Consider the following 7,373-nt stretch of genomic DNA (forward strand, 5'->3'; position numbering starts at 1 on the left):
CATCAATGTTACCTTTAACTAGTATTGACATATCGGGTTGGTCTCGATGTATTGTGCCGAAGGTACAAGGTTTGTTTTCAACCAAAAGCACTATTCGTTAGTGAGTGTTTCACATTTTTGTGTGGAGATCAAAGCGTGCTGTGACAAACAAGTCAATATGTAAGTACTTCTTAGCATAGGTCTTGTGCTTTGCGCTGTACCAAAATTTTTATCTGCTGACAATAAAAATAGTTTATGAATTATTTACTTATTTCATGAGGAGCGCTTATTTGTTGTAATCACTTCTGTGTTTTGGATCTAACTTTTGTTATATGATAATTTCCTCTTAAAATACCAGTTGAAAATTAACATTTCATATAAAAAGATCACTTCACATAAAGATCATTTCACATAAAAAGATACCCATGAAATGTATTGTGGTTTAGTTAAAACATTGTTCCAATAATTTAAAAACACTGAATTATTCAGAATACAGCTGTAAAAGATGATAGTGTCCGTAATTTAAACGGCTTTCCGGATTTATCGAGATTATTAAATATCATCATTTTTGGGAATTTCAAAAATGAATTTACAGTTAAAGTATTTGCTATCGTTCAGAATTTTCACGTTACCGCCGTGTCAGCGCTCCCATGAAAGCAGCCAAAAATCACGTTTCACATTCTATTTAATCACGTCCGCGCTTCTAAAATAAAATCGAATTTTATACAAAGGAAATTCTGGAGCATTTACGCATCTAGAATAATAAATTAAAGCAAAGTGGCGTCTCTCAAGTATAATCTGTGTTCGATATATATTATTGTGCACAGAAACAAATCAACCATCGATCAATATCTAAATTAGGTTAAGTCACTATAAGAATTTTACACCTAGGTTTTTAAGGGTCAACGTTTTGTTCCATCGATTTCTGGAACGTTCCTTTCATTATGTACAGAATTTATTGTCCTGGGTGTATGTGGGAATACTGAAATATTAAATGCCAAAATACGAGTACTTTCGCCGTAAGTGCCTAGGCTTATATTGATAGCTAAAAGTGTGTGGTATGCTAAAATATCATACCTTTTATTATTGTTTCTTGTCATAGTTGTGTGAGTGAGATAGGTATCATCTGCTCTCTCATTATAATGGCAGTTAATAAGTGTGTTATTTTTTCCTAAGTTTTAGCACATATTAAAAAAAATCTATGATATTTTTGTCGTTAAGTGACATTTTATAGTAAATAGATGATTTGATTGCTATGTGTGAAGACCTTTAGTTATTGATGTCCATGCCAATATGAGCTTTATTGGATAATTAATTATATGGATTTGAAAATATTTTTCAAATGTGTAATTTTGTTGTCGACCGTACTTAAGTGGTTGCAATTTTATCGATTGCATGTTAATGTACAATTTTTATTGTATTATTATTTTTTCTTTATTTTCATGCAAGATAATTTTATTTTATTTACTTACTTACAAAAGATGTTCTAAAATATAAGCTTGAAATAGTTACAGAAACTTTTAAGAATCGCAACTTTAAAGCACTTAGTCTCTGAATAGTCCTGCTTTGAATTAATATTTGTCATTGTTTAACAATATAATATCTTTAAGTAAAATCATTATCGATCATTTAAGGATATTTTGTGAAATAAAAACTTATATTGTCACTGACTTTACACTGAGCGTGTTTTCGAATATCCAATCATAAAATACAGTAAAATTTTTCTCTCGCTCTCTTCTAAAGAATGTGTGTTGGTGTTGTTGAATTTATAGAAGAGCAGATTTTGATTCTTATTTATATAATTGTCAATATATCTAGAATATAAATTAATTCAAAAAGTTTTATACAAAATCCGAAAGAATACCTTTAAATCATTGCGTAGTCTGCGCTATTATTCTTTGAGCTAGAATTTCATAAATTTAATACTCTCAGTGTAAAGTTCTTATTACTATTATTAATCTAACAGATAATCCAAAATGTCCGACCAAGTTCCTTTATGTCCAAAAGTGTGCCTTGTTAATTAATTGAAAATGTGTCATAAAAATTATAAATCATCCATACCTAATAGAAGAAATTCTGAAACCTACTAACAGAAAAAAATAGTATTATTGTATTTACGAACATAATGTAGGTATGTATTACGTGTATGTAGACATTTCTCCCAATAAGATACTCTTCTTACCAGGATGTTAGCGAATACTTAACGTTCATTGGTAATTTCAGATTAATTTCGATAAATCGGCTTCGATAACGGTTTTGATTGGGCGAAATACGTATACGAAAACTATACTTTAAGTTATATCTTCCCAAAGATAATTCGATAATTAAATCTAAAAATTGTATATTGGAATTAAAATGTAATCTCGATTTAAATAAAAAACTAAAATTATAGATTATATGTTTTTTTTTTTAACATAATATTATATGACAATATCTTTAAAAACAATTTGTCTTTTTATAAACTCTCTACTTATATAGCGCCCGAAAATATAGACTAATAATTCGATAATATTACAAAAGTGACACATTTGAAATAATTATTACGTACGCCATTTAATAAAGTCTATAAGACTATAGTTAGATGACCTTAACAATAGCCACGATAGTTCAGTAAAGGTTGTAGGTTTACCAAGTTTCCTATTTCTTTTATTATTTATGTTAAATAATATTCATAGATTTTCTCTTTACTGAGTGTGTGTAAAATAGATGATAGTTATAAATATTAATATAACGCAACTTATTATTACATAGTTCTATCTGTCAATAATATCTTTTGTATAATGTAACCCTGTGGTAGTTTACTAGAATTGCGAATTTACTTAAGTCTACCCAACCATCTTGTGTACAAAATACAAGCATTTTGGAGTATTATTACCATCGACAGTATCCATATGCATTTATAAATATCTATCGTATGAATTGAAAAATTTACTTTTTTTGTTCTTTTCTTCTATGTAAACAATCATTATTTTACGCCCGTGTAAAATCATGAATGGTTGGTATAATTGGGTTTTTTTTTTTAATTTTATAGATAAGGACTTAAATATGCGTGAATGAAGCCAAAGCGTACATCACGCGTATTCATTTGTAAAGCTACGGACAAATATGGGCGATTGAAATAAGTATATCAGGCATTTAGAATTGACTTGGTTTACCATTAGTCGCTTCTGCTCTTTGATCGTAGCTTTACAGGTGATTATTTCTGAGTATTCTGTATCAAAATGCATACCATATGATACTAATTTCTTTAAATGTAATTTCAGTTGGATGATTCCAATTTTATCATAAAAATCTGCTTAGATATCTAATTCGAACAGGAAATTTTCTTTATTTTTAAATGTTTTGTTTTGTTGTAAGATTGCGTAGAGGATTACGATTTTATTGAATCCTTAATGTATGATATAAAAAGAATTAATATATATTTTTTTTTTTTTCGTTTTCTAGCTCATTTTTTTAAAACCACTTCAGTATCACTTTTTATGAACGAGTCAATGTTTATTTTTCCTCAATTTTATTTGTATCTTCACTGTGTGATAGCTACGATAGTAAATATGCTTAAATTTGACAATCTGATTAAGATTAAAAATGTGTGTACAATTTAACTACCTGAATATTTGAATGTAGTATCATTTTGGTACGGAAAAAAGGTATTTTGCTTTTTTTTTTTTAATCTTAATCACGGGCTTGTGATTACTTATAAGCTCATTGTTATTTTTTGTTTTCAGTTAAGTTTGTAATTTTGTAGTTAATAGCATAGCGAACGTGTGATGAGTTTTTTTTTTTTTTTTCGTGTATTTTTGTCTTTCAACATGCTTCTTAATGTCATATTCATTTCATCGAGGCCACATATTAGTTAAGGAAAATCAGGGGAAATTCTTAGTTATAAATTAAAATTTTTAATGCACATCTAATGATAACGCATTGGAATATCTTATTGTCAATCGAATGAGATGTTTTTCGATTAGTATGTCCTGGGACGTACATCCGAAATTGTTCTTTATTTTTAGGATATTTTCCGTGAGTAGTGGAACTTTTGACCGTCTGTTCTCTACTACGTGTACGGAAAATATAATAATTAAATTTTGAAAAATAAAAAATAAAAAAATGTGTTGTAAAGTTGTAATCGACAATTGTTTATTAATTTTGTTTGTCATTAAACGAAAACAAAATTAGTCGCTAATTAATATTAGAAGATTTTTTAATAATTCTTTAAGAGAGTCATATCAAATTATTTATCTCCTAAATATATTAAAATTGCTTCGTTACTCAAATTAAGGTCTAGAATGGGTCATGTATCATGTAACTTCTAACATCTCATGTTATTGAAATACTTGATTCCTTTATCAATTGTCGATTCAACTAACTTTGGATAAGCTTGGCTGCTGTATATAGTCCTAAGGGCATTGCTCTTCAGTTTATCAATAAAGCACATTGTGGCACTTGAATATGTATGTTTTATTTAATCCTATTTGTATTCAATGACTTTGTTTTCTAGAATCTAATTACACGACTGCCTAAAAACGAAGTGAAATTTTTCAGGATTCATGCATGTATGTACTATAAAATCTAAATTCCTGAATAGATTTTGTTGTATCATTAGAATCCTTAATCCTGGAGTGACTGGAGATACAAATTTTGAAATAAAATTTGAATAAACCTTTTCCCAGTTAGTTTATTCGGGCGAGCAGTTGTGTTTTTAACTTTTATTTATATTTAAAGGAATTCATGGAATAATTATCTAACGGTAGTCCTATGCTTCGTTGGTACTATAATTTTTAAAACAAAATGGCGCTTGAATGGATTCGAAATTAAAATTGTCATAGCATAGCATTGCTGACTGACTGATGCTTATTGATTGCTTAATTTAAGTTTAAAGTTGAAAAATATTATTTTATGAAAACCTTCATCGTGATAGCCCCTCGTCTGAACTTATAAGACATGAATATCATATCGAATGGAGCAAGCGGTGGATTTAATTTGATCATTTTTCTTATGCTATCCTTTCATTTTCTAACAAGTAATGATCCCACGTGATAGCTGATGATGGAATAAGGAAAGAGAAATTTGAAATTACATCGTTTCCAGGTTATATTATTTATTTATATGCTTTATTGTAAAACAAAATTTGATTGAACGAAAGATTCGAACACTGGATTCTCTACCAGCCAACCTCGAAACGTATATGATTTTTTTGTTAGAGGGTGTAATTAAATTATATATATGAATAATAAAATGAAATCAATATTTTTTATAAAAGTAATACATACCTATATATATCTTTTTTATGAAATAGGTAGGCAAACAGGCAAATTTGCCACCTCATGGTAAATGGTCACCACCACACATAGACATTGGCGCGGTAATGAATTTTAATAATTGCTTACATCTCCAACGCACCACCAAGCTTGGGAACTAGGTATACGTCGCTTTTGCTGTATTTATATTGATTCACCCACCGTTCAAACTAGAACACAAGAATACAATGTATTGCTTCTTGGCGGTAGAATAAAATGATGATGAGTGAGTGTTACCTAGCTAGACGGGCTTGCACAAATCCCTATCCCCAAGTAAACATATATTTGTATATCTTTAGATACAAAAATAAATAAAAGAACATCTTAAGCGTAGCACCCGACGAGCTAGCTTTCTTGTATTACCTCTAAAACTAGAACATCATATGGTAAAAAAACCATTACATATGAAGGAGCGCAACTTTATAATAAAATACCTGCTCACATAAAAAAATGTAAACTCATTTAACGCATTTAAGACCAAACTGGCCAATTACATAAAAGTACATGCACTTTAAAAAAAAAAAATGCGTTGAATGGGTAGCACTTAAAATAGTTGTAATAATTGTCTAAGACGAACAGAATGTTATATTACTATTTATGTGTATTCTCATGTAAGCGACCTATGTCTTTTTGAGAATAAATGTCTATAAACATAAACATAAAATCTTCTATACGTATGTAACTGAACTTCTCCTGAACGGCTTAACAGATTTCGATGAAACTTTTTCCGTGTATTTGATTGGATCCTTGGATGGTTTAGATTGGACCCAAAAGGAAGCGCTGCGATCGTGGAAGCAAATCTGAACGGACTTGGGACAAGTAACTAACTATTTATACATATATATATATGTTGTCGTCACGATTAAATGTACTTATTTAAATATCCCAGTATGTTTAGTTATCCCTTATACAGTTAGATTGGGTCAAATTGAAACCTAAGCAAACGTTACTGTACGTTCGGTGTCACGTAAGTATGTTTAGGCTGGTAACTCTATATTTATTTACGGCTCCCCCTCAATCTTTAGAAAAAAGTTAATTTATTACAAAAGTCATGATTACTTTTATAATTTCATTATTTTCATTATTACGATGACGTTTCAATTTTTTTTTAATGATTTTTATTACAACAATTATATTCATTTAGAATTTAATTTTAACAATTGAATTTTTTTTTTTTTGATAAATAATAAAAATGGGTTATTTTAATATTACAAACAGACACTCCAATTTTATTATATGTATAGATAAGTCTGTGCGCAAACTAAAGTGCACACACGATACCCTCACTCTGATTCGAGACATCAAATCCGACGCGCATGAAAAAATATCAGCCGCCCAATAATTATACATAATTGATATTATGAGTAAATATTAGTAATAATATTCACACTACAGTTACCCAGAAAACATAAATAGATACCTATAAACATATAATAACCACTTATACCGCATTTGCCACGTAATTGGCAATATTGATAAGTTTTACGAACATAAATCACAAAGAAATAGTCTCATTTATAGTTGGAGCACTTATAATCGTTCCGAAAAAAAATCCCGGTCAACTCTTAAGCTTTTATAGAGACTTCTTAAACTTTCAGAGATATACTTAAAGTGAATGACGCAAGATATAGGTATATCGTAACATGTTAATGCATTATTTAAAAAAAAAAAAACGAAGATATAAAATCAACAAAGCGTATCTGCGAAAGTATTTTTGAAACTGTTATTTCAAGCAATTAAACTAATGGAAGGCAAGCTTCCTGCGCTCGTTATAAAAGTCGAGCATCTTGAAGTTTTTAAAAAGATTGTAGAACACTTACAAATCTCAGAAATAAATAAACAAGACCCCCAATATCTTTACTCATTTACACTTTTCAAGTGACAGGACTTCGAATGAGGAACTTGAATCCGACTTGAGCTCTATACAGGCTCAAACTAACCCCCTTTCAGGATAAAAAGGTTTTACTCCGCACTCCTTACAAACAAAACGTCAAGGTATTACAGGATAGCATCCGAGGTTCATGCAAATAAAACTGCACTTCATACTAACAACCTACATAATTCTTAGTTCTACATCTTTGTTAATCCACTCCACCGTGA

This window comes from Vanessa tameamea, chromosome 15 (genome assembly GCF_037043105.1).
Source record: "Vanessa tameamea isolate UH-Manoa-2023 chromosome 15, ilVanTame1 primary haplotype, whole genome shotgun sequence".
Classification (NCBI taxonomy): domain Eukaryota; kingdom Metazoa; phylum Arthropoda; class Insecta; order Lepidoptera; family Nymphalidae; genus Vanessa; species Vanessa tameamea.